Below are 12,943 nucleotides of genomic sequence, written 5' to 3' on the forward strand. Positions count from 1 at the left end.
TCCATAGTTAGGTCTTTGGATAGTATTCTGACATCGTTAGTTGAGTTACGCGAGTTACTCAATGAACTAGCCCAATAGTGTATTTTGGCAATGTAATTATGGAGTCAGGTCTCCGTTGTTTTGAGATTACAGTCTCTTGTGACCCATGTTGTAATCGTGGATGCTTTAAGTAGGCATGGTTTATGTTTTAACTATTTGAAATATTATAAGTTTGGTGCATAGTATTGTTAAAAACAAATTATCCGCTGCGAATATTGCATAATGCTACATGCATGTTAGGAACATTGCATCTTATATGTCATGAACCAGGACAAGTAACCATGTGTTGCATGTCCCGACGCTTCGATTATCCGTCCGATCCCAAGCAGAATCTATGGGCGTCACAACAGAAGAATTAAAGAAAATCCTTACCCTATATCTAGAGTCAGAGATAAGTCAGAAATGACATCTGACAATCCCACCCTATTTAAAGGACCTAAACATGGGACGAGATCTCACTTTTGAGACTTTATTCACCAAGAGCTTTTGAAGTCATCTGCTTTGGAAAGAAATGAGCATAGAGGCGACGAAAGAACTTCCAACGTAGGAATGTAGGTTAGCTTCTAAAATAGTGATGGGTAATGTGGGATGAATGTTGTGAGTAAGAGACATTGCATTATCTCTATAACTTCTCTCTTCCATTTTACAAGCATGAATAAATATTTCAATCATTATGTTTATACTTAATATTTACGTACAAATTTCCAATGTTTTGAATGTTTCAATGTTTTAATTGTTTTCAATACATGACTTTGAATCCCTGTGTGGGAACCCATTATTCCTATGTGAGAATGTCTTTCTCTGTGTGAGAAGTCGGTATCGTGAATCTGCATTAATGGGACAGGACGGAGAATTCTCGAACCATTTCATGAAGTGTTGCAACATTCCTCACACGAGAATGAGAATGCCTCGTGGAGATTAGGGTGGAACGGTGTCAAGTTTGGCAACACCTGATAGTCAGGATGTGGAGATCCCCTAGCATATCATGTGGCGGTGTCCTCGAGTTGGTCGATTGGGTAGAAGCATCCCCAGTGCTAGGGGTGTACAGGAACCGTCGGAACCAGTCGTGAACCGATCAGACTGACCACCAGAGCCGGCAAAGAACTTGTTGGTGAGCAAGAGGAATTAAGGGAAAACCGATATTAGCAATTCAATGCCAGTTTGAACCCCTGGGAAACCGCTGAACCGGCCAACCCATTCTATTTATATATATTTTTTAATATATGTATATAAAACGACGTCGTTTTAAGACCTGGAAGTTAAAAAAATATATATAATAGAATGCCAAACGGCGTTGTTTCAAAATGAATTAATAACCCCCCAACCCCTCTTCTTCTTTCCTTCCTCGCGTTGTCTTCTTCCTCCCTGCAACTTTCTTCTTCTTCCATGGCAGACGACGGCGCGATGCTTCTTCCTTCCACCTCAGTTCCTCCTCCTTCACAGAAGATGCCGATGGTAGACTGAAGACCACACAGACGCACGTCGAGACCGATATGCTCGGTTTTCTCTCCCCAAACCCACGATTTCGGCCAGGTCAATAGACTCATGGCAGACGTCAGTAGTGTCTCGGTTTTTCGCCGAACCCATCAGTGTATAGCCTTACCCGGTACAACAAGTATCTCTAAGTGAGAAGTCTGTGTGACAAATATCTGCCGGTGTGGCAAATACGTGCATGTGTAGTGAATATCTATGTGATAAGCACCTGTGTGGTGGGAAAATGTTATTGGAGCTAAAACAGGCCAAATATTGGTTTTTACATGTTTTATACTTATATTGGAGATGGATCATTCCTCGCCATACTATTACTAATGTGTTTCCATATTTTGCATAAAGAAAGGGCAACGTCCCGAGAGGATGCTACCTTGTCATGCCTATATATGTACATGTATTAACTGAGAGGGTAATTCCTCATTGTGTTTGAGGATGCAAATAACTATAAGAGTGAGGATGATTCCTTGCCACCCATATGTATTTGTCTAGTATTTTCATGAAAAGTGTTCATAGCATCTTCAATTGCATTATCTCATTAGCAATCTTATCATAGATGCCTAATCTACCTATGGTTTCGTTATTGGGGCCTTAGATTTTGATGTAGGATCAGACTCAGAATGACGCCTGAGGAAGAGGTGTCAATCCCCCCAAGTCTTAAGTATTGAGACTAGTACCTGCCTTAGTGCCAGTACTTGTAGCTACCTTGTGCCTTCTATTAGGATATATAGTATTAAGTTTAGTGACTACATGTAATTATTCTGTCACCTTATGACGACTAACCTTATATAAATTTGGATGGTGCAATATTTGAGATATAATGAAGGGTGAGAAGCCCCTTTTTGTCTTGAAGTTTAGTACTCTGGCACTTAACACTTAAAGATGTTACCACAACGCATTATGCTTAAATCTCCATTACGATGTCATAGACAAATGTCGTACACGTGTACATTCCTCTCGAAAATTACACGCCTATTTCATTTCCCTCTTGGGTGTTGATTGTTGGCCAGAATCCTTGGCATCACGAATCCTCGCCTAGACCTTCATGAGGAACCGAGCGCCACAGGGAAAAACTATGGATCGCAAAAATCTCCAACCCTAACACATAGGGGTTAACAGTGTATAACAAAGAAGGGATGAACCAAATCCCCCTACATATCTTAATGAGTGGAAATGAATGAATTGCTAGTCCTTGACCATAGGAGGTTAAGGATGGTACCATGAGGTTGGGATGGATGGCAACATCAAAATGCATAACTGGCAATGCACCTAGGGATGACCCATTCCTGAGGTTTCAATTCTTAAGCCGATTGCTCCGTGAAGAATTATTGGTCGAAATCTCCAATCCTAACACACAGGGGTTACTAGTGTGTAATAGAGAAGGGATGAACAAAATCCCCCAACTTATCTTAATTACTGGAAATGAATGAATTGCTCGTCCCTGGCCATACGAGGTTTAAGGATGGTACCATGATGTTGGGATAGATGACAATGTCGGAATGCATCACTGGTGGTGCACCTAGTGATAACTCATTTTTGAGGTTTCAATTCTTTAATCGATCGCTCTAGGAAGAACTATTGATAGCAAATAACACGGGAGTTAACAATATGTAACAAAGAAGGGAAGAACAAAAATCCCCCAACTTATATTAATGACTAGAAATGGATGTATTGCTAGTCCCTGCGCCCCCCCTCCCAAATAAAATAACCAAGATAAATGCTAGGAGCTGTTATCTGGTTTTGTCGAGTTGAGCCACTAATGTTAGGGGTAGGCGAAAGCCCCTCCTAAATTTTGTTAACTTAGTAATATATAGACTTGTTCATCCAAATGCAAATTCGGATACTTGACTATACTCGTATCTACTTTCGAGTTTGCATATACACTCCAGGTACCAACTAGTTTAGTTTTAGGCTCAGTGGATACTCAGTCTTACCAAATCAACCGAGTTTAGTTACAAGAAGCTATGTTAAATTTGATGTTTTTGCCTAGAAGTACGAGTTTCTATAATAGAAAACGAAAGGAATTGTTGAGCTAAGAGTTCGTATATATTTCTTCCCACGGGAGTAAATCGGTTATTGGTTATTTAAATTAAGAGGATTTCAAAAATTTCTTTAGCATTGCTACTGGGAAGTGCATCCTCGTTCGAACACCGACTTGCAATGTACGCTTATTGGTGCTATTCTTCCTTGAGTTCTTCTATTTCCTGGCTTTATTCACCCTGAAAAAGGTATACGGAGGGTTCTAGATTTTGACGTCTCTCTCGGTTGCTCAAATATGTGAAATGTCTAGATGATCCTGGCCTTTGTTTTAAGCAAGCATGCAAGTCTGAACAGGAAATATATAAAGCTCAGCCTAGCTGAAGTATTTGCCTCCTAAAAAAAAAAAAAAAAACTAGATCCGGGCCTACTTGATATTTTTTTCTGCTTAATGATACATCTGAGGAAATTTATTTTTTATTTTTAAAAACCAAAATGGTGTCGTTTCATGCACAAAGTAAATTTTCTTTTAAAATAAAAAACTGGGTTGCGGTTATCGGGTTTAAAAATCCGATACCCACATTCCTTAACCATACCCGTCCCCTGGAATGGGCAGGTAGGAAATCTGGTCATCCGTCTGGATAAAACCCGAGGAGATGACTGCCTGTGTGAACCAGGTTATCCAGGCTCTAGATCGAACCGAGAAAAAACCCAGCCCAGACGAAGTGTCACAACAACTAAAACATATCATTCCTAACCTGAATAGAAGTCCAATGCCAATACCATGCGGATGCAAAGCTTAAACATAGTATTACCCCTTTCCAAGTTACGGAAGAAATGGAGAACAGCGGCCAAATATACATCACAAATATCATTGTGATAAATTTTATTCCATATGTTGACAAAGGGTTGCAAACTCAAAAAGAAGCAGCAAAAAATAAGTCACGTACTTGTTTCCGAACAACCAGTTTCAGTTAACTTCAAATCAATACCGGTGAAAATGATTGGAGCATCCATGTCTGAACAGTTTCAAAGCTCCTGCAAGAAATTAGCAGTGTTATGCAGGAAAAAAAAATGTGGTAAACCCCTAGAAGAAAGGGAAAAAACAAGGGAAAAAACAAACCAAAACAGTAGACAACCAGAGGAATGGTTAACAGTATTTAGGTGCAAGGAAATGAATTAGTCAAGAAACAGCTTCCCCGTTTTCCTTTTACTTTGCTCTATGCCGAGACAATTAGAAAAATGGGAACGCAAAAAGATGGGTTCGAAAGAGTGAGGGAGAAGTCTCTTCTTCGCGCATTCAAAAAAGTTTATAACTAAAACAATCATTGTCAATGTAATAGCATCGAGCTAGGAAAATTAAATTTTGGAGTAAACAAAAAATGGTAGTGTGCCTCCACGTGCTTTATTTATTTATTTTTTTTTTGGGGGGGGGGGGGGGGGGGGGGGGGGGGGGGGGGGGGGGGGGGGGGGGGGGCTGGTTTTCAGGCAAGATGATATTACCAATAAAACCAAAAAATACACCTGAAGGAGGTTTGGGCTCCAATGAACACTCCGAACATAAATTATATGTTGAGAAGAAAAACAGTATATGACATAGATGAAATGTAAAATCTGAGTAAAATTAGATTCTGACTGACAAATGTCTTATCAGTAGCCTAACAGAACATATCAAACACAGAGAAAGCATTGTGTCTAATTGTCACCCTCAAGCATTGGATTCAAAGTTTGGGCTGACCTTCAACTATAACCCATGGTCAGATTTGTCGTATTTGATTAAATATCTATGATTTAATTTTTATATATTGCTATTGTTTGATTTTATAGATATTTGGGCTTCTAATTATGCATAATATTGAGTGTGTTGGGTTAGTTGGCTTGCTGTCCAGCCCACTGGGCAGCTTGTGCCACCAGCTTGGTGCCCAAGTTAATTGTGTATACTTGACACATATTTATGGAATTTCCCCAACTCAAAATGTCAGATTTTGTACATATTTACAGGGCTGCTAACAGCCCTAAACTCTCAAGACTTTTCTTACGTAATTTTTTTTTTTTGATAAGTAACAAAGATTTTATTCATATGAATGAAATAAGCCTGTGTACACAGGAAGTATATAAAAGAAAACACCTAATTACATTCTAGCTAAGAAAAGAAACTCATGGACATTGTTTCCGTCAAGTACAATGGCTGAAAACCATAACATTAAAGTGCGCATAAAAAAATTCTGAAGCTCCTCCATTGTGCGTTCCCTATCTTCAAAACATCTCTCATTCCTCTCGAACCATGTGCACCACATGATACACAACGGGATCATCTTCCACACTGCCGCCACTTGGGGACTACCTTGAAGCTCCTTCCAACAGGCCAATAAATCCACCACCCGCGGAGGCATTACCCAAGTAATATCCGTTCTTTGAAAGATCTCATTCCAAAACCCCCTTGTGACCTCAAAATGCAAAAGTAAGTGATCTACAGATTCTTCCTTTTTTTGCACAAATAGCATCAATCCATCACTATGATTCCCCTCTTTCTTAGATTGTCCGTAGTCAAGATCTTCCCAAGAGCGGCAGTCCATACAAAGAAAGCTACCTTAGTTGGCACCCGTGATCTCCAAATCCTCTTCCATGGAAATGATACATGGCCTAGAGTTGACAAATCCTGGATTCGGTGCTGATTGCTAATGAGTGCTTGGATCATTGGTTGCGGGAAGGAGTCCCAGGTATTCTTCGCAAACTTGACACGGTAAAGGCTTATGACCATGTGAATTGCGATTTCCTTCTATACTTGCTTGGTAGGTGTGGTTTTGGTGACAAGTGGATTTCTTGGATCCGTTGTTGTATATCTACCGTCCGCTTTTCAGTATTAGTTAATGGTACTTCTGCTGGGTTCTTTAACAGCTTAAATGGTTTGAGGCAGGGGGATTCCTTGTCTCATCTCTTGTTTGTCATTGTCATGGAGGCACTGGGGCGGTTGGTGAAGGCTGCTGTTGGTGGAGGTTTTTATCCGGTTTTTCGGTGGGTAATGGCACAAATGGTACTACTTCACTCTCTCATCTTTTATTTTTAGATTATACACTCTTATTTTGTGATGCGGATCCTGGTCAGATTCAATCTCTACGAGCTCTCTTGCTATGCTTTGAAGCAATGTTGGGACTTAAGGTTAATCTTAGTAAATCCGAGATGGTTGCGGTGGGTGCGGTGCCTAATATTAACAACTTGGCACGGTTGATGGATTGCAAGGTGTCGTCCTTGCCTATGAATTATTTGGGTCTTCCGCTGGGGGCCAATTTTAAGGCTCGAGCCATTTGGGATGGGGTGGTGGAGAAAGTAGAGAGGAAGCTTGCTGGGTGGAAATGGATGTATCTATCGAAAGGGGGTTGACTTACTTAAATTAAAAGTTCATTAACCAATCTCCCAATTTTTTTCCTTTCGCTCTTTCCTTTGACTACAAGGGTGGCGACTAGAATTGAGAGATTATTCCAGTCTTCTTTTTTGTGGGGGGGAATGGGGGAGGAAACCAAATTCCATTTAGTTAACTGGAATAAGGTTTGTTCTCCTATTTCAAATGGAGGCTTGGGGATTTTCAATTTGTGAACGTTCAATAAAACTTTATTGGGCAAATGGTTATGGAGGTACCACTTAGAGGGGAACACACTATGGAAGGAGATTATTGATTCTAGACATGGGAAGGGATGGGGAGGATGGTGCTCTAAGGAAGTAAGAGGGAGACATGGTGTGGGCTTATGAAAATTTATTAGGAAAGGTTGGCAGGGCTTCGAAAGTCACATAAGATTTGTGGTGGGAGATGGTTCCAGAATTAGATTTTGGCATGATGTTTGGTGTGGAGAGTGTGCTTTATACAAGAGATTTCCAGCACTCTAGCATTGCAACTAACAGAGAGGCCTCTGTTATAGATATGAGGGTATTCTCCCATGGATCTTACCAGTGGAATATTCTTTTTAATAGAAATATTCATGATTGGGAACCGCAGGCTGTCTCTGATTTCTTTGGGTTATTCTATTCTATGGGAAATATTACGGCTCAAGAGGATAGGTTGCAATGGAGGGCTAATATAAATAAGGAAGGTATTATGTGATTGCTAGAAATATAACCTGGAGAGTTTCCAAATCTGTTGGGCAAGGATTTCAAATTTCCTAAAAGCATTAGGCAAGATTTTATTCTTATTAGCATAGGAATAAATTAGGGAAGAGGCTACCAAGATTTTAGGACTAACTAGGAAGGAAGTTGACTCTTGAAATAGCTATCCAGCCAGCAATTAAAAGCTCCAGCAATCAATCCCCACCCATTATAGCAAGTATAGGAGATCTTTCCTTATTCAACTCACATGGAAATTTCTAGAATTGAGGGATCGGCAGCCACATTAGAAACCCAATATTACTCGATCAAAATTCGTAAAGGGAAAGCCAGGATTATGCCAATATCCCCTATGCCAATATCCCCTATGCCCATACCACCCCTTAGGTCTAGAAACCCTAAATCATTTTGTACCTAAGCAAAACCCTAACCCCAGCAGCCTCCTAAGCCTATTAGCAAACAAGAGGCAGCCCCATACACACACTTGTGCTGCCCCTCTTCCTTAAGAGTAAACTCTAGACACTCCACTAAGTTTCACATCATCAAAGTGTTAAAAGGATTCTCAAGGCTGTTAGCACCATTGTGTCACCACTCTCTACCACCCTAAGCTGCTAGAATCAGGAATATGCCATTAAGCCACCTATCAAATAGGCACGATAATAGCAATTTCAAGTGAGTATTTCTTACTCTCATTAGGTAATTCCAATCCTAAGCTATCTCTCATAGTATTTGCCTATTCACAGCCCAATTTCTCAAGTTCTCTACACCAAAACACTTAAATGCCGTTTGGATAGTGAGTTGAGATGAAAGTTGAAAGTTAAATACAATATTGTTAGAATATTATTTTTTAATATTATTATTGTTTTGGGATTTGAAAAAATTGAATTGTTTATTATATTTTGTATGGAAATTTAAAAAATTTGTAATGATGAGATGAGATGAGATGAAACACTTTTACTATCCAAACGGGGCCTTGGAGAGAATCTTCTAAACTCTGCTGCACTATAGGTAAGGACTTCTCTTCCATAAATCAAAACTTCCATGTCCTAAGCATTAGAAATTTCCCTATGTTATATTATGGAAGTTTGGACTTAAACTCACACCTTAGTGGCATTGAAAGGACATAGCCACTAATGGGGCAGCCAAGTGTTTCCTCCAACTCCATGTCGGGTTGGGAAATGTGAGAACCACCCAACTTCTAGAAGCACTGAGAATCTAGGTTGCTGCCGGCAGCAACCTAGACAGCACCTAGAACCCTACCCTTACCTAGTATTTCATGTAGAAGGGCTTATAAGCATGCATAACCAATTCCTATGCATGCAATGTGACACCATGGGCAGGACACAAACAAAACACATGCTGTCAGGAGGCTCACAGCAACATCACACAGCTAGTAAAGTCATGGATTTTCATGTTCCACTTGTCTAGAGATTAAGGGATACACTTAGCACATGCATTACACTTTCTCACAGCATGTAAAGTGTCTTTAGGTATGTTTTGTAGCGCATAATTCAGACTTTTTAAGAAGGTAGAAATTTTAGCATATAGAGCATAAGCATGAACAAGCATTCATCAAGCTATGATTCCTTGCATATTTGACATATTGCATTTAATTTTTAGTCACTGTTATATGATGCACAGCATAAAGAGACCAGAGAAGGGAATTTTTTGAAAACCACATGGCATACCGAAATATGGCATGCATGATTTTTTAAAGTTTGTCAAAATCTCTCTAAAGCTTTAAAAAAGGGGTTGCTGAACAACCCCCAATGACTCTAGAAGCCACATTTGAGCATGTTGGCATCTGATTTCGTCTATTATAACAATGGGTTTCAAAAGGTGCCATCTAGAATGGAACTAAACATATCTTAAGGATCCCTAGGATATCCTGTCAAACAACTAGTATCTTGTCTTTTGCATTTTTTTTTCTCCATCGGAAAACAAAATTTCATTGATCATAAGAATAGCCAAGTACACAGAACATATAGAAGAGCAACACCTAAGCGTGCTAGTTTATGATACAAGAAATTCATGAAAAATCATGCCATGAAAATCATTACAATTAACCAATGGAGTAAAGTATTGGAAAAGAAGTCTTAATCTTCAAAGTTTCTTTCATTCCTCTCCATCCAAATGCGCCACCATAAACATATTGGAGCCATCTTCCATATTGTTGCAATTTGAGAGTGCCCCGAATGCCTCTCCAAGAAGCTAGGAGGTTGATTATCCTTCATGGCATCACCCAAGCTAATCTTGTCATAGCAAAGACTTCATTCCACAGAGTCATGGCAAACCCCTCCGCACTTTTTGCACATACAACACCAATCCATGACTATAATTTGGCATATCCGTAAGTTGTCTAGAGTGAGGATCTTCCCCAGTGAATCCATCCATACAAGAAATATGGACTTAGGGGTTCCTTTGTCTTCCAAATACTCTTCCATGGGAATGTGTTCATATTGTGCGTTGTCATGCCTTGATAGAAAGAGTGGATTGTGAACTTCCCTTTCTTAGAAGGGCACCAAAAAATCTTGTCTTCTACTCCCCCATCAAACAGGGAAAGTACACTAGGTCATAGAAATCCGTAGCATCAACTTCCCAATCTTGTCATCTAAGATGAATGTAACATTCTATTGGGGAGTATCCTTGGATAGGATTAAAAGATCCGCAATCAAGACTTCTTTCATTCTTGCTACACCCAAAGGGAGGCCCAAATATTTCATAGGAAGCAAAGATATCTTGCATCCCCAAATGGAAGTCATGCTCTCCGCATTAGGAACGCCCCCCCACCAAAACTACTTCTGCTTTAGCCAAGTTCACCTTCAACCCGAAGCAGCTTCAAAGCATAAAAGGAGAGCCCTCCAAGCTAGAATTTGATCATGGCTAGCCCCACAAGAGATTAGGGTATCATAGGTAAAAGAATAGATTAGATATGTTAGAGAGTGCTGGTATTTGCCTCCCCACTGAGAATTTGGACCATTAGGCCCAAACCCACTAGGCCCATGTAAGGATGAGCAAGCCCAAGTATTATCCTTGCCACGCCCATAGATAGCCCATGAAAGTGAGCCTACATAGGTTATACCCGAAACCTACTTGCACTACACTTCTAGTCACAAGCACAAGTCTAATTCTAATCCAACTACAAGTCACCTATTCCTACTCCAACCACAGCTCCTAAGGCTCCTAAGGCAACCACAACACCTAGGGCAACTATGACTCCAAATCACATTCAAACTCTCCACTAAACCCACAACATTAGGACTACCACACCCCTTGGACTCTACATATGGTCATTGTGAGAAAGATGTTGCAGGATGGGACTTGACTCAGAGAGGCAAATCAGAGGCCTGCACAGTTTATGAGATATTTAGTTTTATGCTTTCAGTCATTAAATTTATTTTGATAAGCACGTGAGACTTGAATGATTTTCATTAAGGGCTTCCATAGACTCTCTTTTATATTTTAAGTATTTAGAAAACAATAACATTGTTTTACTTTATGGAATCTTTTATACCTGGTGCTTCCTTAAGAAGAAAATTTTAAAGTCAATGTTAGTAGCACATCGGTCCCTCTATTTTCTAAAAATGACATTGTTCTTAACCCTAGGGGGACAGGGTGTTACACAAGCATTCGTTGGCAATAAGCACCGAGTCAAGAATTAGCCTAACTTAGACATTTTGAGGCTTTGATATTAACTTCTCCATCATCATGCTCAATCTATTCGCCAAAACTTTGGAGAGAATGTTCTACATCCCATCCCGCTCACCAAACCAATGGAACAATAATTTTTTTACCTCTACAACTCCAAGTTGTTTTGGCATGAGCGCAATAAAAGTTGCATCAAGGCTTTTTCCAAACCTTCAATTTTCATGAAATTCATAAAAGACGCCTAATTATATCTTCTTTGAGCACTTCCTAACATGTTTGGAAAAAAGCCATAGAGAAGCCATCCAGACTTAGAGTTTTGTCAATCACCATGTTTTTTAGCGCTTTTCTAATCATTGTCTCTTTAAACATCCTTTCGAGTTGTTCTACTTGTGAATCAAGAGAGTCAAAAGTAAGACCATCTAAGCTCAATCTCTAAGAAAATTGTTTGGAGAGCACATTCTTATAATATTGACAATGTGATCAGTGATCTCGGATTGGTTGGAGGAAGCCACCCCATCAATTATCAACGTCTCTATGGCATCGTTTCTTCTATTTGAGTTAGCTACTCAATGGAAGAACTTGGTGCATTTATCCCCTTCATTCAACCCATGCTCTCGAGTTTTGTCTCCAAGATATTTCTTCCAACAAAGAGAGACTTTCAATATTCGATCCCTGTCCTCTTTAGATAATTCTCTCTCCTCCACTCCCTCCAATCACTTGATTCGCCAAAAGGGAGTATTCTTTTGACCTTCCACATCGCCTAACACCTGCTCATTCCAAACCTTCAAATCTTTCTTAAGAGACTTCTATTTACATGCCAAGATATAGCTTGGGTTTCCATAGAATTGGTTAGAAGACCACCACTGCCAGACTTTGTCGAAAAACCCTTTTGACTTTAACCACATATTTTCAAACATAAGGTATTGGGCCTCCATGAAGACCTCCACAATCAAGAAGGATAGGAAAGTGATGTTAACAAAACCGGGACAGTCACTTTTGAAAAAAATCTGGGTGATGTGCTTTTCATTCTAGTGATTCCAGAAATCTACTGATCCTTGACCAAGAGGGGTGTTCTCGATTGCTTTGGCAAGTGAAGGAGGCACCTGCAAGAGGAATATCCGGTAAATCTTGTTGAAGTTACGATTGTTGGGTTAAAGCTAGAGCCACCCGATCTTTCACTTGGGAACTAGGTGATGTTGAAGTCGCCACCAATACACAATTGTAAGTCCCATATGCTGCTTAGTCCTACCAACTCATCCCATAATAAACTTCTTGCACGATCTAGATTAGGACCACAAACTCTTATGAAGGCCCAATAATATATATCTACAACATTCTTGAATCACTATAAAGCCCCCCAAACAATCCACTATCTTTTCCTCCACACTTTTATCCCTCATCATTAAAATGCATCTCAATGCTCCATTAGATGGTAAATAATACCACCCCACTTGATTAAAACCCCACAAACCCTAATAATGTAGAGGAGATAAATTCCAATTCAATTTCTTGCAAGCATACGATGTCTATTTTCCATTTACGTATTTGATTTCTAACTTTGAGGCGCTTTTCCTTCTCATTCAGCCCCCCTTCCAAGAAACAATTTATGGTTTCAAAAAACAACCTCCATTACCCTTCCCTTCGATCCTCCACGATTACGGCTCCTCTCTCTTGGTCCATCATTGACTGTCCAATT

The 12,943-nt window shown here is 39.8% G+C and overlaps 1 protein-coding gene across 2 annotated transcripts in view; it reads right to left on the bottom strand.

The window, feature by feature from the left end:
* Positions 1-4,299: 4,299 nt before the first annotated feature.
* LOC121258195 (NADH dehydrogenase [ubiquinone] 1 beta subcomplex subunit 7-like) overlaps positions 4,300-12,943 on the bottom strand; it is a 29,454-nt gene continuing 20,810 nt past the window's right edge. For both annotated transcript variants that reach the window (XR_005939358.1, XM_041159588.1), the window contains one exon: positions 4,300-4,542. The gene's annotated coding sequence lies outside the window, so the exon portion shown is untranslated. The remainder of the gene's footprint in view (positions 4,543-12,943) is intronic.

The sequence above is a fragment of the Juglans microcarpa x Juglans regia genome, chromosome 3S (genome assembly GCF_004785595.1).
Source record: "Juglans microcarpa x Juglans regia isolate MS1-56 chromosome 3S, Jm3101_v1.0, whole genome shotgun sequence".
NCBI classification, from domain to species: domain Eukaryota; kingdom Viridiplantae; phylum Streptophyta; class Magnoliopsida; order Fagales; family Juglandaceae; genus Juglans; species Juglans microcarpa x Juglans regia.